Here is a 24,207-nt window from a genome sequence, read left to right as displayed (position 1 = left end):
TATGATGAAGTAGAGCATTAATTTACCAAAAAGAAATTGAAATATGGAGATACAAGGTTTCTGCCCAACAGCGACGATAAGCAAGATACCCCTGCAACAGTGTGTCTGTGTGCGTGCGTGCGTGCGTGCGTGCGTGCGTGCGTGCGGTGTCTCTCGTTTGTGACTTTTCCATTTTGGTGGGTCAACTTAGTGATCCACGGTTATTTGTTCTCTGTTTGTTTGTTTGTTTTTTTAAGCCCTGAGCAGATGGTTTAATATGTTTTCTAAAATAGCAGATATTGCATCGGCTCTCTGGCCAGCTGCATTAGATGCAGTACACCAATAACGCTATTGCTGTGCTAACCAAAGTACCTTCCAACTCAGGGCATTAATCATAAAACCTGCCATATTAATCAAACATCTCACTACACTGAACTATCTTTTCCCAGAGGCAACTTGCTGTTTGCTCCACAACGACCTGGGTAAACAAGACGCCCAACACACAGTATTTTCTGCTGAGAAGTAGACATTAATAAATGGCTCTTGGCGCTCACATTAACACAATATGTTTGTTTTACACAACACAACACACCACTTCTAAACTTCCTTTTGAGGTTAACAAGAAGGTATAGCTAACTCTTAACACGTAGGGCTAACAGAAGTTTGTTGAATTTCACTTTTAATCCTTATTAACAATTCAAGTGTAAACAATCAACTCAGAATATATTAAAACCTCCCACATAGTCAGTATTTGCATCAAGAGTTTTGATATTTTCATGGTAATTGATAATCAGGAGAACATTTAAATTAAACTAAAAGTTATTACTCAAGGTACTGTTGACATGAAAGTGAAATAGTTATTTTTGAAAACATATTTGATTTTTGTGCTAGAGCTGTTTAACCTATACGTCTGTATACCTTTAAATCCGGGACAGCATCTGTGTCATTTAAGATGTCGCCATACACAGTATAGCAACATATGTTTTTGCTGGCTTCACAACTGCCAGTAGTTTTTGTTGCCAATCCTCCACTGAGGCTAGCTATTTCCCCAAAATGTCATTCACCTCCACATGTCACTTGTGTCAAGGAATTATTGTCATTTGTTTGTCAGTTTAAACCCTGTTCCTACTTCTCCACACTTAATCCCAAGTGCGTGCGGCGGTCGATCTCGATCCTCTCGTGTTGATTTAAAGATAGAAGGAACTCAAGAAACTTCTTGATGAAGCTGCGGGCTGTGATGGGAAGCAGTTGGTTCCCATTGGCGGGGAGCATTTCAAACGCAAGGAGAGGCTTCCTTGAAGCAGCCGAGGTTGTTGAGCGAGTGCCCGGAGAGGCCTGCACCTGCCCTGAGGCCGTTCCTCTGAACAGCTCTCATCTCCCCCTGCCTGAGAGAGAGACACCGCGCGCGAGCGAGAGAGAGAGATGAGGGGTGTTGATCATGGAAAGCTTCCAGGTCACTCAGGTACCGAGACACACAGACAAAGAGGGGAAAGAGAGAAGATAAGTCAACCACTGTGCACTTTACTTCTGCTCTAACTTGTTTTTCCGAACTTTACACTACAAAAGTACACTGTAAAGGCCTCTGTGTTTGTTCACTTAACTTTGTGACTGTAAACATGGACCCCAATCCGTTTTCTACACTTATACTTACACAACGTACGCTACACGTGTACGTTACATTGTGAAAATGTCAGATCTACAAACTTGTTGATCTGCTATTTTCGCTATTGTTGAACAATTATTTGAAAATGTCTGAAAAACAACATTGGAAATTTGCTCATAATAGTTAGGACTGTCAGGAATCGTGTGAAGTAGGCCAGGACCCAAAAGCAGATCAAACGAGACAGATTAGCTAACTCAAACAGTCTTTATTGACCTAAAGAAAGAATGGACCCTGAACAGGGTAGCTAAACATCAGAATGCAGATGCAGATACAAATGATCTAAGCTTAGCAGATTCTGAAACACTAACAACAATTTACAGACCAACAAAGACACAATGAAACAAACAGGGATAAATACACAGGGAACTAACTAGACAAAGGTGATGAACTCAAAGTACAATCAACACAGGGATAGGCTAGAACTAAACAAGACACAGGTGGAGACCATAACTAATAATCACCGGGCGGGTCAGACAAGACTCAATCTGGGAACCCATCACCAAATGAAAAGGAAAAACTGCGCCCTCTGCTGTTTTTTACTATCTCAGTTGGCTCTGGGAGGAAGTCGATGTAGCACACGTACGCAAGGAAACCAGGGTTTTGGTCTGCCTTCAGCCTTTCACTTCCGGTGGTGCGACTATGTTTTCATTCTCACTAACAATATTTCTACACGGAACACTAACACCATTTCTCCCAGAGAACATGGATTGTTTTGGTTATACGCCCACTTGTTTATATGATGAAAGAGCAAGTTAAAATGTGAATATCTTTCCGTGGTTTTGTCTGCTCCGCGGATGCTATTGTTAAATGAGTTTTGGTTCGTTTCGAGTGGGGAAGGATCGGCAGACACGTAAACTTGTAGTCACGCCCACTTGTAGGCCAGTGCGTACGCGATATGATGAACCCCCCCGACAGATTCAAACGCAGAGCAGAATCTGTTCTTGAGAGATTAGACAAGACTAGGTGACAACAACAAGGGTGGTCTGGAAATACGGGAACATTACTACAGAGTACACAACTTGGACATAGAACATACTGAAACAGTAATTGAAACGAACAAGAAAACAATCAGGTAAACAGACCAAGCACTTAAACAAAACAGGAAACAAGAATAGAAGTAGGCCTAAATGTCCAAAAACAAATAAACACAGACGGTCAAAGTCCATGGGCCGAGGAGCTGACTCTGACAATGACAGGGTTAAAGTTGTTAAATAAACACTGAGGATTGTATTCACAATGACCCCCCCCCCTCCCCCTCTTTGACTTACCTCTCATTAAACCCTAATAATATTAGGGTTTAATGAGAGAAAAACCCTAATATGAATACAAATTATGTATTCATGTTAGGGTTTTTCACAGCAGACATTTTGACAGGTAAACACAGCTGAAGGCAATAACTTTAATTGTGTTTCATTTAGGTGTTACTGTGCTCCATAGCATGAATGGTCTTATACAGTTAATTCAAAATGACACTTTGGTTGAGGGTTGGGTTGTGGTGTTATATTGCCATGAAGAACCTCCAAACATTATGTATTATATTATGTGATGTTATAAATTGGCAAAATCCGCTTTGTTTGCCTTTATTCATGTGCTAAAAGAGTGACTTTGAATGCAGTTTCACCATGCAATGTAGTCAATGGGGAGTCAATTTGTTGTATACATTTCTTATAAACTGAGCTATGAACTATAAGATATCTCACATGTACTTCCAGTTACGTCATGGCAAGGTACAGTACACTCTACCAAAGTGTAATTTTGGTTTAACTTAATGCTTGCAGAAACACCTATATTAAACCACAAGTAAGACGCGCGAACGCTGGAAGCGAACGCAGCTCGAAAATATTGTGTATTTACGGACTGTGTGTGTGTGTGTGTGTGTGTGTGTGTGTGTGTGTGTGTGTGTGTGTGTGTGTGTGTGTGTGTGTGTTTTGACTGCACTCTGGCGCACTCTGTTGGTTGCACACAGGCAGTGCAGGCAGTGCACACATACTGCACACACACACACACAGACAGAGACACAAGCCGAGCAGAGTTTCATAGTATGCTCCACTTGGGCGGAGCCTCCTTCCGCGTTCGCAACTACAAATAGCAATTAATGTTACTTCCTGCAGCTGTAGGTTAAGTTTACCTGTCCAAATGTCTGCTATCCTCGTTTGTCTTGGTATCATCGTTTGACCTGAATCATCTTATGATCGGCAGTATCACGCACTGTTTTGGCTCACATGCACAGTACATGTATGTAATTGTATATTGCCATGTCCAAAACGTGTTATTGGATTATTGGTAACAACATATTTTTATGATGCAGCATCTGCAATACTAGCACTACAGTATATCAAACAAATAAATAAGTTGGAACAACAAAGACATTTAAGTGCAGAGGACAGCAGCACTAGCTTTACTGGCTTCTGTTTGAGAATTGTCAGGGCTTCCTACAGCATTGTTCATGTGAGTAGACAACCCAGGTCAAAGCTCAGAGATTAAACAAATTGCCATAACAATGAGATACTGTAGGAAAAGGATGCCTGGGAGCAGTTTTGGCTTGGCCAGTCTCAGTGTGTTAGCTGGACAGCTCTTTAGGAGCTGGTCAGCTTTTGGCAGAGTCGGCCAATCAACGGCCTTTGCACCTTTCTCAACAGCTTCATACAGAATCTCAGTTTATAATGTAAAAAAAATACATGGTTGCCACTGAGAAAATAAGACAATATTCAATTTGCACCACTAACTATTTAATCCGGGAAGGCAGCTCTGTCATTTTAGATGTCTTTAGCTATTCAAAAGTGCAAAAATGTGTGCAAATCTTAGAATATATATATTTTTAAAGCAAACATTTGTAACTCACTCAACTCAAATCTTTGCTTCTGGGGGTCCCTGGAACAAAATATTTAACAAATGTTCGCTTTAAAAATATTTATTCAAAGATTTTCAAAATTTTCACAGGTGCTATGAGCTTGTATATCTGCTATTTTTGAATAGCCCAAATGAATCTAAAATGACAGAGATGCGTTCCCGCATTGAATGGGTTGATAAATGTTTCATCCGTTCATCATCTATTTATCTAGATTCATATAGATGTGTGTAAAATCTGTACAAAAAAATGTTGAGCAATTAGCAACCACTATTGTCTTTTTCCTCTGCAAAAACGTTAAAATGATTTAAAAGTTGACTCGTAAGGGAATTATGTTCAACCACATTGTGTGACATGTTCCTGGACACTGCACAAGCCATTCTTTTAAATTTCATAGGAATCTCATTCTGGCCAAAGTCCAGTTTGCTGTAAAACCTGCAGCGCTGTCAGGGAGTAGATCTTAAAGCTATAAGTATAGGAAGAATGATGTTGGGTAGGATCCATACTATCCATTAAGAGTAATTTCTTCTCTGATCATTTGCTGAGTAAACGTGAGGTCCTTCCAGCTCTCCCATTATGGAAGATGCTATAATGCCGAAACAGCCTTAATCAATTCAGCAAGTATAGGCGTGCGTAAAGCCAGTTATACTTGCTGACAAAAAAAAATGGAATGTACAGTATGCATGATTATTAGATCTCATTATAGATATTGCTGGGAACTTAGTTTTAAGTTGATACTCAGCCTTGTATTTTCTTTGTCTGCTATAGTTGCTGAAGCTTACTTAAAATAGCCTAACAGTCAGCTGGGCTCAGGGATATGTATTTTGGCTGGTTACAGTATTAATGTAAAGCGTGAACAGCAATGCACTGTTCACTGTGACCAATTTGTTAAGAAAAACAATGTAAATGTGTTTTTATTAATAACAACAAATGACTGGCAAGCAGCAGTTAAATAAGGTATTGTTTTTCTTAACCACTTAAGCCCAATACAGTATACTTCTCCGAGGAGCCTAAACTTGGTCCTCTCCTTATTTTCCTCTACACCAAAATATTGAAGAAATAGCAGATCTACAAGCTCACAACGTGTCTCAATGTGATGCGTTGTGAGCGCGTAGATCGGCTAGTTTCTAGTTTCAAATAGCCATACTGGTTTATGTACCTATGTTTTGTAATAATAATGTAAATCTGCAAAGCAACTCGTATAACTAAAGGTGACAAATAAATACAGTGCTGAGATGTAGTGGAGTAGAAGTATAAAGTAGGTCCTATAAAGAAATACTCAAAAAACTCAAATAAAGTAAAGCACCTCAAAATTGTACTGAAGTGCAGTACTTGAGTAGATGTACCTAGTTACTTTCCACCAATGTTCATCCACTACATGATGAGCTACTGTAGATGAGGAGCACCTTCAGCCGTGTTGCCATGTCTTCTTAATATAAGGGACTGTTTTTCTGTAAAGTAGCTTGTAAATATTTTGGTCTTGCTTCCAAATGTATTGATTGATGTTTAAACCAGTGGTTCTCAAACATTTTCATGTCAAGGCCTCCCAAATTAATATGAATATATCCATGGAACCCCGATCTGAGATTATGTTATGCCATGGACCCCCATACCAGATTTGTGTTGTTAAAATGTTTCAAAAAATGTTCCACATTTTGTACTTTTTTCCCCTCACGTTTTTTTTAATTTTTATTGCAGATCTGCAAGCTCACAACACGTCACAACGCGTTGTGAGCTTGTAGATCGGCTATTTTCAAAAGGCCGAAATGTATATTAGAAGTACTCCAGTAAAGTAGAAAATACCTCATAATTGTACTTAAGTCCAGTACTCGAGTAAATGTACTATAGTTACTTTACACCACTGGTTGTGACGCGTTTTGAGCTTGTAGATTGGCTATTTTTGGTGAAGAGATTCGGTGCAGACGAAAAGAAAAACTAAAAGTACAGTTGTAAAACTCAAGTCTGGTTCTCTAAGACTATAGAGGATTTAAGTTGTTAAGGCCAGGACTGACTGTTCTGTTCTCTGGGATTACTGACTCCTGCTTTGAGTCTGGCACTCTTGCACATGGACTACTAGGATGTACTAGGAGGTTAAGGATAACTGGTCAGACACTCTAAATATTCATTCACATATTGTTGATAGACTGTATACACTATCTATAGAATGTACATCACCCAGATACACTCTCTCTCTCGAAAAAAATTGCATTAAAGGTTTGCACGCATTTTCAAAAATAGCAGATCTACAAGCTCGTAGCTTGTATATCTGCTATTTTTGAATAGCCAAAGTGTAAAATAATGCTTTTTAGCTCAAATGAAAAAGTGACACAGATGCGTTCCAGGTCTTAATGGGTCTTAAGTCCAGTACCACCATAAAAAGGTTTAAATCCAGCCTAAAAACCCACCTCTTCTCCATTGCCTTCAGCTCAGTCTGAGGGCAAATTATTGCCTACTCTGGTCATTGAATGTATTTTTGGTATTGCTTTTATGTTCTTTTAATTATGCTGTTTTTGTACGAGGTATTGCTTTCATGTTTCTTTTACTACGTTGTATTTTACGAGGTCGTCATGATGTTATTGTGAATGGAAAGCACTTCTGTTGTTTTTAAATGTGCTACACAAGTAAAGGTGACTTGACTTGACATGACTTACTTGTATACCTACCTGTTCCTGTGTTGCATTCTTACTGCTGTTGCTGCTTATCTGATATTATCTTATCTGATATTATCCTCAAACTTTTTCATGTCAAGGACCCCCAAATTGACACTTATTAGCCCGCGGACCTAGCCTGGTAAACCCCCCTCCCTAAACGTGTGTCGCAAGCTTCTTCCATTTGACGGAGCCAGGTTACTGCGGACCCCCATTTGAAAAGATATGCCAGGGACCCCCATAAGAGAAGATTTTTACAACTCTAGCAGTGATTCTCAACCATTTTAATTTCAAGGACGCCCAGCTTGACATGCATTAGGCTACGGACCCTCATTTAATGGCATTTCTATCTCTGGGACCCCAATTAATATTGTAAAAATCTTCATTGAACTCTGAGAGTGTACAAATGCACTCTCAGAGTTATAGACCCATAAGGATCCATTTGGTTCCTAACTATCCATCATTTAGCTGGGGACCCACTGGAACTCCCTCAAGGACCCCTGGGGGTCCCTGGACCCCACTTTGAGAACCAATGATCTTGGTGTCATTGGTGTCTAGGTGATATTTGCAATAGACCGAGAACAGATGGGAATGTGCTAAAACATAAAAGAAAGATTCACTGAAATTGTTATTATACCAAAAACTATACCATAGGCAAGATACTAGATGGTTAGTGTGCCAATGTGTGCAGCAGGGATACAATTGCACATTTTCATTTCAATTCAAGAGGTCTAGCCACCTTCTCAGCTCTGTTTGTGTGTATAGTAAAACACACACACAAGGTTATGGATACTCACCTCCACAATGAGACCCTGAATACAGCAAAAATGGGGAAACAATAATAATAGGACATACGTTATTGATTTAAAGAAAATAAAAACACTCTTGGTCGAGCCCAGGAAAAAACAACAAAACTGGCTTAAACAAAGACATCCTAAAATAGATTTGCCTTATTACAACAGGGCTGATTTACACAGCTCTCTGGTTTGCTTTCTACCATTAATGTCATAGTTGATTGGTTGCCAGCTATTTGGTCTAATGGCGGTGTGACATGGTTTATACCCCTTAATTAGAGTTAGATTATTGCCTGCCTCGGCTGTTCCGGGGAAAGCCTGGGGTGTGGACGAGCGCTGTCAGCTCTTTCTGCCCCAACTCTGTGGATCGCAACTTCATTGGTTGTTAAGCATAACATATGGAACAGCTCTCTCCCCTTCCAGTTGAATAATCAAGCTCTATTCTCAGAAGCTCGACTGTGACTGCCAATCACACTAAATCCTTCTTGTTGGTGATGACTACCAGCAAGCACCATATGTGTACAGTGGAGGAGGCTGCAATCCAGAACTCATTTAACCAACAATCTCACCAGCTGTGAGCTTGCAATTTTCACAATCTATTTTTATTTCATTTGTGACAATGTTTTGTCTATTCTAACAAATCCGTACGGTAGAGATATAACCAGCACATCTTTAGTTTGAGGAGTCTCCCTATACCAGGGGTCTTCAACGTTTTCAGGCCAAGGACCCCCTAGCTGAGAGAGAGATGAAGCAGGGACCCCCTACTCTATATTGTATAAAATTGTGTTTCAGATTAAAGTTTTTTTTTCACTTGGTCTGCTATTTTTTCCCTCAACACCTATAGCCTCTTTGCCAAAAATAGCCGATCTACAAGCTCACAACGCCTCGCAGCGCGAGGCGTTGAGAGCTTGTAGATCTGCTATTTTCGGCTAATGTTCCCCTCAGAAAAGGAATTCTAGGGTTCAAGTGGTTAATGTAAAAAAACGAAATCCTATCTCACAAAGATTTGGCGGACCCCCTGTAGTAGCTCTGAGGACCCCCTAGGGGTCCCGGACCCCCTGTTGAAGACCCCTGCCCTATACTCTCCCCGAGAAATGTAGACCCTGGTGTGATGTAGGACACCAATTGGTTGACAAGAACTACTACCTGATGCTCATAAGCTCCATATTCCATGATATAGAGCACCGAAGTCTGACGTCACTGCAGCTAGAGGGCGCTGTCCACCAGGTTCATGGCTTTATTTTTGGTGTTGAAATCCCCATTGGGGAATCTTAGATCACGTCACATAAGAACTGGGTTCCAAACATAAACACACCACCCCGGCGATTCTGTCAGGGGGGTGGCTCTGCATCGTTTATGATATTCATTTATATTTGATACAGCCTGTTTCTGGCGAAAATTGAATTAATTCTTAACTACTACTTCCAGATCTGAAATCACTGTCCCTACAGCAGCCGCGTTCATGGGAAATGTAGTCTTTGGGTCGTTTGACTCGTTTCTAGTGTTTATATTGTGTTACTCTTCGGGTAAATGTGTACATTTCCACCTTCAGTTGATGCTTCATATTCATATGAGTAAAATCATCATGTGTTAAATTTTCTAACACAGTTCTTATATGAGGCGAACTTAGATTCCCAATGAGGATATCAACAAAAATAAATTAAAAAAACAGGACTTCGGTGCTCTATGGATTGCTGATTTAAGAAGATACGTCTACTGTACAAACACAAAATGTTTTGGGATTTTTTGTTTGTTTTTTGAAGGCCTGCTAAGTTACTTCCAGAATAATGTCCTTAACGACCAATACAATATTATGTGTCCGTTTAGTGGGCAGTTCTCCAAGTACTGTACGTGCTTCAAAACAACCGTGTGCCTTGGACGTTGGTGAATAAAGTTGCGGCGCGGGTTTAACCACTCACAGAAAGTTCCAGCGAGACGATAAAAAGCCAGATGAATAGCCTGCATTTCCATTTTGCGGCCATTATATACCAATTTAAACCCCCGGCAAAGACAAGGACGGAAAACAAGCCGTGACACTCCCAGTGCCCCCCGACGCACCTGCAAAGAGGCTTGGCAGAAGCCTTGTATGTATTCAGGGTTTGTTGTGCTCCTCGGGGACCATTAGTAACAACCTTTCAGAGGTACTGATTGGAAGGAGGCGGCGCTCTGCATACCAACAGGAAGTGGCATCCCCAGAGGCTCTGCCAGTCTAGCCGAGGAGGTGTAGAGAGGAGCTCGCGAAGGGGAGGCGGTGCGAGAAGGGATGAGGCGGGGGGTGGGGGTGCGATTTAAAGGAACGGGCGGGCGGGGAGCAATAGAAAAGAGATGTAGAACGGTCTTACGGAAGGGCTGGTGATTAAGATGCACTTGAGCTAAAATAAGTTTAACAGCTGACGGGGGGTGGAGGGGGGAGGGTGTGCGTGCGAGAAGGGAGGTGGGTATAAGAAAGGCAAGAACAAGAGGGAATCAATTACGCCCCCCGATTTAGCAGATTTATTTGAACTGTCCCGAGACTGCAAGCCTGGGAAAAGTGTGAGGCTGTGCGCCAATAAAGCAAATGGGGCGAAGAGAGAGAGGAGCTAGGTGAGCTAGGCGAGGCAGTGTGTTAAGTGCAGCATTGAAGCCGGCAGTCAGTCAGACATCAGTTGCGTTGACATCACTTTGGGACAACACCCTCTCAAGGAGGAGGAACGCTGAATGTTTATGCGGAAATCTGCAGGCTCACAGTGAGCTGTTTCTTTATATTCATTCTGCACCCAGACAGACAGTGCTCTCCTTTCATACGACTGATGCCAATCCTTAACCATTTATGCAGTTATCGTTGCTGTCAAGCTGAAACTATGGGCTTAAATTAGTGCCAATAATATTTTGTACTTGTAAAAATAATTTGTATTTGTAAACACATTTTGCATTTGTAAAAAAAATATTTGTACTCGTAAAAATAATATGTACTCGTAAAAATATTTTTTGCATTCGTAAAAAAAATATTTGTACTCGTAAAAATAATATGTTCTCGTAAATAAAATATTTGTCTTCGTAAATAAAATATTTGTATTCGTAAATAAAATATTTGTATTCGTAAATAATATATTTGTCTTCGTAAAACAAAGTTTTGTATTCGTAAGATAAAAATGTGTGTTGTAATTGTAGAATTACATTTACAATGAACATTGTGACCAGAAAAAAACAACAGCTTGCTCGCTCGAAGATCTGTTCTACGGATTGCAAAACTTTATTTTTGGCACTCTGCACTTCCGGGTCTGAGCCAATCACGTGAGGCCTTTTCCACTACCCAATCATAAAGCTCCATAGGTCTCCATGGCAACATGGCAAACGGGGTTGCCATGTTGCAACCCCAAGAGTTTTAACTGCAACATAATTCCATTGCTCAGGAAATAAACAACGGATTACAATAATATAACATTCCCTATAATCAGTAACATGTAGGTGATACCTATGTCTATCAAATATGGTTTTATTGAAAGGCAATCAAAGGCTAGATCGAGTTTAGAAAGCAAACAAGTCATGTCTGGGGGCCTCAGTGCGGCTGCAGAGTTTGATTGAGTGTGAGACTAGGACCCACATGCCATATGTCAAAATGAGCGGCTTCATCGGGAATCGTGCGCGTGTATTTTGCTAAGAGATTGGTTACATAGTTTAATTGATATTAATTTATTAGTGCATTAAATTTCCCCATCCACTTTAATGGGAAAATTTAAAAACTCGATTTCAAGTATTTTTTCCCCAGAAACTGTAAGGGCTAGAGTTACAAGACTTGGAGGGGAGGTTCATAGTTTAATCCGAAATTATCAAAAAAAGAAATACACCAGTCGGCCTCATGGTGGCGCTATAAAAGCCCCCTTTACGTTTTGGCCTATAACTCTTGAACCGTAGGTCGTAAAATAAAAATCATTTTTTCCCTAGATTCCTTGGGTCATGACGCAACTCCCCATATAGGCCACGCCCATTTGCGCCAGGATAGATTTTCCGCCATTTTGAATTTTCTTCAATTACACTTTTAGCTCCTTCTCCCACATATTTTGTCCACATTTCACAAAAATCGGTACACATGATCTCTGGACCCATGCAATAAACATCTCCAAACCGAATTTTGATAGTCCATACGGTTCTTCCATAAATGGCTTCCAAAATTTGCGGGAGGGGCCTGTTTTACAAAAAAGCCCCCACCCCCTCCTCCAGCATTATAGGCTTGACAGCACTGCTACTGACCTATAGGGTGTACCAACGTCGCGTCACCAAAAGTTCGCCACGCCCACCTTTTCGATGCTACAGCCCTTGAGGGGTCAGACTGTACATAGAGACACGCTTAAGACTAGAGAGTGACGGTGGTTTGTGTTTGTAAACATTAACTTCTTTGCCGACTACATAGTGATCATTGCACACTGCACATGTGTGGCTGGTCTATGAGAAAGCTGTCGCAGCTCTCCTCTTCAAGATTGAATACAGTGTGAGGCTAACAATGTAGGCTATTCAAGAGACGTAGTATGGCTTGGATCTCAGCTGTACCACACAAAGATTTAACGTTCAAGAACCTACCCAAATACAGCCGTGTTTGTTCACGTCATTTTCTCAAAGGTACATTTTTACCAAAAACATGAAACTGCTATTTTGTTTCTGCTTACTAAAAGTAACTAGGTAATGCAACTAGGCTATAGGGTGGTCCAGAGTGTTAAGTGACTTTTTTTCCCCTCTCTAACGATTTGACATGCGGGTTGCTCTGCTCATAGACCGAACATTCCACTACCGTGCGAGGTCTCCAACTTTAATAAAAACTAGACGCGTAGCAATTCTGGGAAATTGCAAAGTGTGGTTGCGCCGACGCCGGTCGCGGGTCTCGGCCGCGGGACTCGAGGGATACGCCGGGAGGAATACCGTCGCAGGCCGTGCGACGTGCCATTCGAATCGGGTGCCGATCGGATCCTGCCTTCGTGATACGTGCTGTTTTGATTTTAAGAAATAGGCCCCTCCCACTAAATAAATAGGCCCCTCCCACAAATGTAACGGGCCAATCATATTGTCACGTCACTCCTATCGCTTTTATTACATTTTGAAAGGATTGTTCCCCCCAAAAATCATGTTTTTTCATCAAACGGTTATGTTTTGTGCATTTGTGAGGCCCCCTAGTCAAAGTGGAAATGCTTTTGGGGATTCGTTGAGTAAACCACCCTCGACATGTGATTTAAATTTGGGATTGACCGGACGTTTCGTTCGTGATTTCTGGCATTTTTGGTAAAACAGGCCCCTCCCACTAACTTTGGAAGCCATTTACGGACGAATAGTAAGGATTATCAAAATGCCGTTTGGATATGTTTATCGCATGGGCCCAGAGATCAAGTGTACCGATTTTTGTGAAATTTGGACAAAATATGTGGGAGGAGGAGCTAAAAGTGTGTTTTGAAGAAAATTCAAAATGGCGGAAAATCTATCCTGACGCAAATGGGCGTGGCCTATATGGGGTGTTAGATTTTTATTTTACGACCTACGGTTCAAGAGTTATAGGCCAAAACGTAAAGGGGGCTTTTATAGCGCCACCATGAGGCCGACTGGTGTATTTCTTTTTTTGAAAATTTCGGATTCAATTATGAACCTCCCCTCCAAGTCTTGTAACTCTAGCCCTTACAGTTTCTGAAAAAAAAATACTTGAAATCGAGTTTTTACATTTTCCCATTAAAGTGGATGGGGAAATTTAATGCACTAATAAATTAATATCAATTAAACTATGTAACCAATCTCTTAGCAAAATACACGCGGACGATTCCCGATGAAGCCGCTCATTTTGAAATATGGCATGTGGGTCCTAGTCTCACACTCAATCAAACTCTGCAGCCGCACTGAGGCCCCCAGACATGACCTGTTTGCTTTCTAAACTCGATCTAGCCTTTGATTGCCTTTCAATAAAACCATATTTGATAGACATAGGTATCACCTACATGTTACTGATTATAGGGAATGTCATATTATTGTAATCCGTTGTTTATTTCCTGAGCAATGGAATTATGTTGCAGTTATGTTGCAACTCTTGGGGTTGCAACATGGCAACCCCGTTTGCCATGTTGCCATGGAGACCTATGGAGCTTTATGATTGGGTAGTGGAAAAGGCCTCACGTGATTGGCTCAGACCCGGAAGTGCAGAGTGCCAAAAATAAAGTTTTGCAATCCGTAGAACAGATCTTCGAGCGAGCAAGCTGTTGTTTTTTTCTGGTCACAATGTTCATTGTAAATGTAATTCTACAATTACAACACACATTTTTATCTTACGAATACAAAACTTTGTTTTACGAAGACAAATATATTATTTACGAATACAAATATTTTATTTACGAATACAAATATTTTATTTACGAAGACAAATATTTTATTTACGAGTACATATTATTTTTACGAGTACAAATATTTTTTTTACGAATGCAAAAAATATTTTTACGAGTACATATTATTTTTACGAGTACAAATATTTTTTTTACAAATGCAAAATGTGTTTACAAATACAAATTATTTTTACAAGTACAAAATATTATTGGCACTAATTTAAGCCCATATGAAACCTTGTATTTCCATGTTTCAACTTTGTATGTTGAAATTATGCGCAATTTAATGACGTACTTTGTCGTACAAGAGTGTCGCGCAAAAGTAGCCAAAATAGTCGATCTATCTACATTATCTATCTATCTATGTACTGTATAAAATAGGGCTAAAGTGGTTAATGTATGTTTCATTATATCATAATTTATATCTGAAAAGTGTTCTAGTAACTAAAGTTTTCAAATAATTGTAGTGGAGTAAAAGTACAATATTTGCCTCTGAGATGTAGTGGAGTAGAAGTAAAAGTATTGGAAATTGGAAATACTCAAGTAAAGTACAAATACCTCAAAATTGTACTTAAGTACAGTACTTGAGTAAATGTACTTAGTTACTTTACACCACTGCTAATCAGCTGCATAATTGCCGCGATACCGAGGTCAAATAATCAAATAACGGCCAATCGGCCATACCGTCATCGGGCTTTAATCAAGACATAGCTTTCTCTTTAGCACCACGGAAAGAGAGAGAGAGAGGCAGGGGGGAACTGCACCACAGCGAGGGTATCTGCGATTCTGACAGTCGTCAAATGAAAAGAAAGAAAGGCACGTAACTTTATGAAGATGTCGGCAGCCGGGGGGCCCGTGCCGATGTGTGCCAAAGGGTACCGACTACCGGGGAGGGTGACATATTACCTCAGCAGGAGGCAAAGTGAATCAAACAACACACACACATGGCCCACCTAAAGAAGACAGAGGACATGGAGGGGTATTGGTCCATCGATCAACTCCATCTCCCTCTTCAAAGCAGCGCAGGCAGGAAATCCATCGCTCACACTTTGGAATAATATTCCCTCCATCTCTGTCATCCGCCACGGGCAAAATGACTTTAGTTCCAAAATGGAGAAAGCTGTAAAAGTGTGTCGGCTCGTGGGGTCAATAAAAAATACAAATAAAAAAACAGACCATGTACAGTATGGGACCAGAGATTGTGTAAAAGGTCTCCATCTATGGAGCCACATATACCCCTGCTGGCTTGGAATCAAATACTACCGGAGCTTTTTTCTCCCATTTCAGCATCTGTAGTTCTGCCAGTGTACTTTTTATAGCATTAAGGGATTTGAATGTCCACTCTCCTTTTGAGGGGAAAAATGCGAGTCCATGCTGAATGACGCAATTCAATGTTACGTAAATGTACATGGAACATTTTGCGCGTGCACCTGAAGCGACACGTATGGCGCAAGTTGAATTTTGACTGAAGTGATTTTCACTGAAGCAAACAGAGTGACAGCCAGTGCGAGAGTGCGTGTGCGTGTGCGCGCGTGTGTGTGTGTGCGTTTATATGGAGGGGGGGGGGGGCATAGCGTCCAGTTAAAAGGTCACATCCGGCGCGAATGCAACAGAGCAATGCGGTTCCGCGGTGCAAGCAATGTGATTAGCTCTTTCGTGCAGTCTGGAGTGAACGCCTTAAAGAATCAGTCAGGAATGCTTTGGTCCCACCTAATGTGTGAGGCGGAATTCTGAAGACTGAGCAAGTAAGCATGAATAGTGTCAATGGACTGATGATGCAGAGGTCCACTTGAAGGGGCTGACTCAGAGGCTGTGGCGAACACATTCGCAAACACACATAAAAGTGCTGTTGAGTTCATGATGAGGGTTACCTCAGTTTGTGTCTGTCCTCACAAACACTTACACAGGTATGAGAGAGTTCATGGGGCGGCAGTGGTAAGTTGAGTGGGTATGAATCAGAAGGTCTATTAATCAGACCTATGAATCAGAAGGTCATCATTCCGTCCCAACCCCAACAACTAAAAGCGGACAAAAATCTTTATCAAACAACCTTCCTTTGCTTATGTACAGTTAGGACACAGACAGCCATATAGCCACACAGTGCATGATGACAGAACCATCATCTGTCATCCTTCGAGAAAGCGTATTTTGTCACAACGGATTACGCCGACCCTGACTGGAGATGTTTTCATAAATAATGAACGCTTGCTGACACAGTGTCAAGGCAGGAGAATACTTAATGAACAGTGGAACGTGTAGCTCGTCTTCTCGCTCTGTACTTGGGGAAGTAATGAGTGACAGAAAACACCATCGCCTTGTGGCTACGGTGCAGGCTGCACCCTAGCGTCTCCAGATCTCTATCCCAACAATCTGCCCAGATGACTGTCTGGATTGCTCAATGCTCACTAAATAGAATGCAATTTATATTTGGCCACTTTGTAAGCGTTTACAATAAGAAATCCTTTAGGGACCGCTGCTCCTTCCAAGATCCAAATTGGACCCATGAAATTGTCTTTGAATGTGCTCAGTAGAGCACAGACCTCTACCAAGGTGGCAGTTTGCCTATAAGGTGTTAAGGTCACCTTTCACCTTTAAGGTGAACTTAGCCTACTGTACGTATGGGATACTGACACTCAGTGGCCTCTACAGGTGTGACCAGTTAATCACATCTTTCTGGGCTTATGATCAAACCTTTTGTATCTTATGTTAATCTATTCAGAGGTTACGAGTGTTCATTTCGTCGACTAAAACTATGACAACAAAGTCTGTCGACTATCTTTTTTCACTGCACGGAAACTAAATAAAAACTAAGCCATGATGACTAAAACTATGACTAAATATACTGACAATTTTGTCAACAAATAAAAACTAGATGAAAATGTTAGGGAGGACTAAGAGATCCAGTAGGAGTAAGACATGTCATTTTATGCTTGGCTGAGCGTGGGTGACACACTTTGAAAATAGCAGATCTACAAGCTTGCAGTCGCGTCGCAGTTGTGAGCATGGAGATTGGTTATTTTCAGCAATAACGGTAGATTTAATTGACTAAAATCTTACAATATTTAGACAAAAGCAAAACATTTCAGATGACGAAAACTAAATGGAATTGTATTCAAAAGACTAAGACTAAAACTAAATCGGAATTTTCTGTCAAAATGAACCCCACCATCCCACGGACCAACCTTTTTCCACTAATTTTTTAGCAAATCCCTTTGAGACATCCTGACAGACAGATACCCACGCACGCGCGCGCGGGCAGACGGGAGGGGGGGGGCTGAAACATGATCTGCTCAGTGGAGGTAATAATCTGTTATTTTGCAGCAATTTTACAAACAAGCCAAACAATTGTGTTCACTTTAATAGCATCCACACCCCAACATGGTGGTGTGTGAGGCGAGGCAATGGCTGTGGTTGTATGGGAACCTTGAAGCAACTTGAGGTCACGCATCCTGCAGGCGCCATCTTATAAAGAGACAACGCCGGCCCCCAGTGGGCCGGGGGGAGGGGGGGGGGGGGGGGGGGCAGGGCTTGACAGCCCCAGAATTAATTGACATGCCTTGGGGAGGTTGTTCTCTAATAACATATCGATCCGCCCCGGCGCTGATATGCAAAGCGTCTGCCAGCCGAGTGTCGTCGTCTCCGTGTAGGTGAGACAAAATGCCCCCAGAATACCTTATATATATATATATATACCAGTTAGGTTCCCTGCACAACCCTTTCTGGGATCAGGCTGGGCTCCTCGTGGTGGCCCACCCATCTTGATCACTTAACGAACGGCTGCCGTGTTAAGTGGTCAAGATGGGTGGGGCCCGGGGTGCACGTTCAGACCATGTTTAATTATTTTAATTATCAGTCAATGGGTTGTGTTTTCCGGCTTGGATCGAGGGACTAACATAGTATACTTTATGTTCCTATGGATCGGTATCAGGGCTGAAAGGATTTTTTTTTTTTAACATAATTTGTTCAGTTTTATATTATATTTTCATTAAAATCTTAAAGGTTCTATGACATTCATTTTCACTTTTTTATTTTTTTATGTTTTTTGGGGCGGGGGGTTTATGACCTCAATTACACCCAAAAAAACTGAACTTTGAACATTCAGTGGATTTTCTGTGGTTTTCTGAATAATTAGGCTGAAAAGTAATCTGGGATTGGCCCCTTGACTTTGATGTCATAGTCACTTAATCGCACCCCCTCTCCTCCCCGCCCCTCCCCTCCCCTATACTTTCCTTTGGGGGGGGGGAGGGGGGGGAGCAGAGGCGATGATTGACAGGCAAAATCCCTCAACAGCGACACCCGCAGGCAAAGATTACTTTTGACATTGCAGTTGAAAAGGCTTTAGAAATGTGAGAGAAAAACACCTGCAATCAGTGCAATGGCTCACTGGAGTGGAATTTTCAGTTAAAACTTTTCATACACGTTTGAAGGACCATGACATAGACGTTTAATGTGTTGTAAAACTGAATGTCATGAAAGCTTTAACCACTTAAACCCCATATGCGTAACTGGAGCCCCTCAGGAATCAATACTAGTGTATTTTCTGTTTTCTGTTAGTGGTGAAAGCTTTAGCCGATCGACTTTAGCTCCCCTCCTCGAACTGTTTAATGTACATATTTCTTGTTTTTCATACCAGTAACCTGTAAGCTGATTGTATGATGGTCTGCATAGTAGTTGTACTGTAATATCTGTCTGTTTTCTTAAATGTCATCATGATTTGAGTGTGTGGGGATCTCATTGTGCTTTTATGGGCGATCCAGTTTAGAGGACCTTGTATTGTTATCGTTATATGAGCTTGTCGATCTGCTATTTTCAGCGAAAGCTTTCCCCCTCAATTCCCGATGATGAATATAATATCCTCACAGCCCCACAGGTTGAGAACCGACGCCTTATATATACCACGGCACGTTGATTAAAGGAAGTATTAAAGCTCCATGTGATCACAGACGCGCCGGAGAGCCGAGGCGTCCCGCCACGAGCCGTGTCAGTGTGCGCTCTCATTAGTGGCTAACGCGCTCTCCTTGGAAGCGCACGAGGATCATAAGTGGACATGTTTTAACAGGTACACGCTGAGATAGCGCGGCGGGAGACTCGTTTTATACTTTCGGGGAAACATCACGTCTCCCCTGACATGATACATGTACCGTGTGTTTCGTTGCGACTGCGAACGAGGTAAAACATGTGCTTTGCATTAGTGCAGCGATACAGTACATCATCCTTTACAACTAAAAGGATGGATCATGGACAATCAAACACGTGAACATTTTGAAATACATGTAGGCTTGAATGTGTTTTTTTCTTTCTTTTCTTCTTTATAGTTTTGCTGAGTCTCTGGTATTTTAGGTCAAAACTAGGCCTTTTTATTGTTTCTTTTTTCTCTTTGTGTAGAAAAGGCCCCCAACTTATAGATTTAAGCATTTAATTCTATGTATCATTAGTTGGCATTCTGATATTGCATTTCTAGAGGTCTGACTGTGAACACTGATTGCCAAGCTAAAACTATCCGTGCCTTTATTCTGAATAGCGGGTCAATACGTCAATACAGAGTATTCAGTCGTCTTTAAGATGTTAATTCAGTTAGTTTGAGTCTGCTCCTAACTAGAGTGTGTTGTGTGCGTAAATGACCATAAAACCACACACACGTGTATTATTGTTGAACTGTACTCCATGTCTGTGGCTGAAAAGGGGAAAGTAAAAGGAGAAAACCGAGCATCAAGCCTCTCTCTGTCCTATTCTTTAATATCTGGAATGAGGGCCCCTAAAGTGGTGTTCTGGCCGACACACACATGAACCAAGTGAACAACAGCAATCAGCACCCCAAATTCAGTATAGCTGTATTCCCTTCACTACACTTCTGTTTGTACCCTTTAATAATGTTATTATGTGCACTCTTTTTCTTTTTTTTTAATCCTGCGATTTTGTAACCCTTATTTTTCACCCGGTGCCAATTTTCTAAGTGATCCTGGGCGCTACACTCCCCTCACCAGCCTAGGGAGCCCAGGGCCGAGCTCATGCCTCCTTCAATGCATGAGAGCCAACTGACCTTCTTGTCACCTGACAGGGGGGAGTTTCCCTGGTAGGACGTAGCACGTGGAAGGAACACGTTATTCCAACCAGTTCCCTTCCCCTCCATCAGGCGCCCCGGCTGTCATGGGGGAGGCGGTATAGCGACCAGGATTACTACATGTTTTTGTGAGGGTATTAACTTCCCTGAGAGACACGGGGAGAATATATGTGCTCTTTTTGTAATGTGGCTTGTTTTCTGTATGGGGACTACGGATGGAAATTTGCATTCTTGCTAAATCCGGTGTATTTACATTGCATCATATGTGTGGTGTTCATTAATATGTACTGTCCCTCCCAAATAAACATATAAATAAATACTTTTAGGTGGCGGTTCGATAATAATGTAAAGAAAAAAAGAAAAAAACCTATCCAGAAATCTTGCTGGTGTTTAAAGGCTGCTTCTGAACGCTTTTTGAACCCACGCATCCACTCAGAGACGTCTTCATACAGTACGTGCCCGCAGGGACACATTAGCACATCATGAACTCTATGCATGTCATGCACTCACCGGCACCACACTACATGACCTCACACACACCTCATGCTATAACGACCGCAATGGTAACCAGCTGTGAGCTTTTTTTTGCGTTACCCTGTTGATTATGGTGGGGTCAGATGTATGTTACATGTGACATGTTTTATTTCATGGTCAATAAAGGTCAGTGGTGTAAAGTAACTGAGTACATTTACTCAAGTACTGTACTAAAGTACAATTTGGAGCTATTTTTACTTTACTGGAGTGTTTCCAATTTTCAGTGCTTTTACTTCTACTCCACTACATCTAAGAGGCAAATATTGTGCTTTGACTCCACTACAATTATTTGAAAACTTTAGTTACTAGTTACTTTGTAGATTTGGATTATTATTAGGAAACATACATGAACCACTTCAGCCCTACATACATTTCGGCCATTTGAAAATAGACGATCTGCAAGCTCACAATGCGTCGCGATGCAACGCATTGTGAGCTTGTAGATCTGCTATCTTCAAAAGATTTGTATACATTTGAAAACTTGTGAAATGGGATATTCTGCATGATGAGTACTTTCTACTTTGCAGTAGTAGTATTTCTACGATTGATTGATACTTTTACCTAAGTAAAAAGTAATTAGTACTATTCCCACCACTGATAAAGATATCAATCAATCGATACCTCTGGACTCGTCCGCATTCCTAACAACACCAATGAAAAATAACAGAGAGAGCCCTTAATGTTTATTCGCCTGCTATAATTTATGTATTGTCTTGGTTTTCGTCATGGCCTCAAACCCCTGCAGAAGAGTCTGTTTTCCAATTCAAGCCAAGGGAGGAAAAGGCTGAGATAAGTGGTGCATGAGAAACGGTATTGACAGGCACATCCTTTTGTGGGGCAAGGTCCTGAAGAGGTCAGGTGAAAGCAGTCGGCGTTGAATGCAACCTTGGGCTCTGTGGGTGAGCATTCAGCTAAAGAGACAGATTGTTTTGGTTAACTCCATGGCCAGTGAGGGGGAGTCACCTTTACCCTTTGTAAACATGATGAACGGTATGTCACAGCTCCTGCAACTCAAACTTTGCATTTGATTTGTGAGCCATTTGGCTGACATTAGAGGCAAAGAAGGCCACCGGAATGCGGGCACTTGGACACTTATTTCCGAGCGCTTTCATCGTATAAAGGTGTAATGAGCTTAAAATGGATAGCTTCACTGAAAAAGCAAACCTAATTCATTATATATATATACACACACACATATCCCACACAATTTCATTTTGTTGGAGTGTTAATGGGTTTGTCCTTGAAGTGCCGTTACCCGGAGGACACTCATTCTGCATAGTTGTAAATGTAGCATATAGCGCAGTGAAATTAAGCAAATGAAAAAAAAGGTGTAAAAAGAAAAGAAAAGGAAGAAGTATTACTGTAGCAAAAATATAGTTTTCGATGCATTAAGGTATACATTCTTCTTGGGGGTTTAGTCCACTAGGTCAGTGGTTCTCAACCTTGGGGTCGCGACCCCCAGGGGGGTCGCCAAATAATTTGGGGGGGTCACCAGATTTTTTGGTGAATTATATTTACAAAATATTTTTTTTATGTTATCATTAATTCATGTTTTATCAGTTAATTTACTCAATTTACCCACTTTTTGCAAAAATGTTTTGATAATAAACAATTATCAAATAACCTATTATAAATAAATAACCTTCGCGCGCGCGAACGGGACCCGCACGCGTGCACGCGGGGGGTCGCGGGAAATAATATCATTATTTTGGGGGTCGCGGCCTGAAAAGGTTGAGAACCCCTGCACTAGGTGACACAACTTTTTAATCAGCAAAAAAATGGAAGCATTCATTTATTTGAGCAATTACAGCCCCACTATGTTTACAGTATGTGACTAGGCTGCCCTAGCGCGTCTGATATCTGGTCTAGAAGGGCGGGTTCAAAATCTCCAGAGAGAATTTGCGGGCTCCCATTGGTTCACCGATGTGTGCGCCCGCCCGTTCCGCTCCGCACCCCTCCTCCTCACCCGCCCACTGCACTCTGGTCGGTTGGGGAAATGAAAGGTTGACTCCCACTTCCTATGCCAGGAACGTCAACAGGCTGGTCCAGGCTCTTATTTTTGAGCAAAACGTGAAGGAAAATAAAAGCCTGGAGATCAAGGCTAGTATGTGACTGAATCCCTAGTTCGTTCAGTTCAGTCCCTCCATCTGAAGTGTAAACGTCTTGCAAGTCTCATAAGTTGCCATGCATCTGCAAATACTGTACTCTGACTTTCTGTTTGAGGCTCATGCTGAAAGATGAGAGCTGCTACAGAGTTGTGATGTCAACTGTAGTGCACATAAATTAAGTACAGTACATGAACCCTACAGCATCACTATTCAGGGGCACTATTCTACAAGCTCACAGTGTGCCACGTTGTGAGCTTAGATCAGCTATTTCTTTTTTGGCAAAGATATGTAGTGTAAAGGGAAAATAGGAGGGAGCCTGTATTAGACCCCTGGGGTACTCCGGTCAACTAAGTATAGCAGGGGTCTTCTGCGTTTTTCAGGCCAAGGACGCCTTAGCTGTGAGAGAGATGAAGCAGGGAGCCCCACTACCTATAGAGCGTCGCAGTTCCGCCACTTCCTGGTGCCGTAAGTAAATACTCGATGCATTTTTCCCATTGACTTTTCCAAAAATATTTATATCAATCAATTTAAGCCTAGAATCAAGCCATCCAGGATACTGGTGAATCATGACCATAAAACCTTTTTTTCTGTGATTTTATTTTATTTTATATTTAATGATATGATATACTATATTTAATAAATACCCTTTGTTTTGCCGTTTTCAAAAAAGTTTTTTCACAGAATCAAACGTTTTATGGTCATGATTCACCAGTATCCTGGATAGCTTGATTCTAGGCTTAAATTAATTTATATAAATATCTTTGTAAAAGTCAATGGGAAAAATGCATCGAGTATTTACTTCCGGCACCAGGAAGTGGGCGTGAACTGCGACGCTCTATTGGCTCTATGCACAGCAGGCATATTATCACTTTCTTCACAGGTGTTACCAATGATACTAATGAAGGCTCTGTTCCATTTAGTGTAGCACAGTGGTTCTCTGATTTTTTTCAATTTCCATGACCCCCATAACTCTGAGTGTACACATGGAACCAAATGGACCCTTACAGAGTTACACACCCGTAAGGGGCCATTTGGAAACCCCTCAAGGAACCATGAGTCCCACTGGTGTAGCAGTGTTTCCAGTGAGCCAACATGCACAATATCAGCACCCTGACTCTGTTTGACCAGAATGGAACAGAGCCTTCATTAGTATCATTGGTAACACCTGTGAATGTCTTCACACTACGGCTGCTGCGCATAGAGCCTATATTGTATAAAATTGTGTTGCAGAATCAAGCTTTTC

Source organism: Gymnoscopelus microlampas, assembly GCF_963454915.1.
Source record: "Gymnoscopelus microlampas genome assembly, chromosome: 22".
In the NCBI taxonomy this organism is placed as follows: domain Eukaryota; kingdom Metazoa; phylum Chordata; class Actinopteri; order Myctophiformes; family Myctophidae; genus Gymnoscopelus; species Gymnoscopelus microlampas.
Note: the sequence above shows the minus strand (reverse complement) of the source record.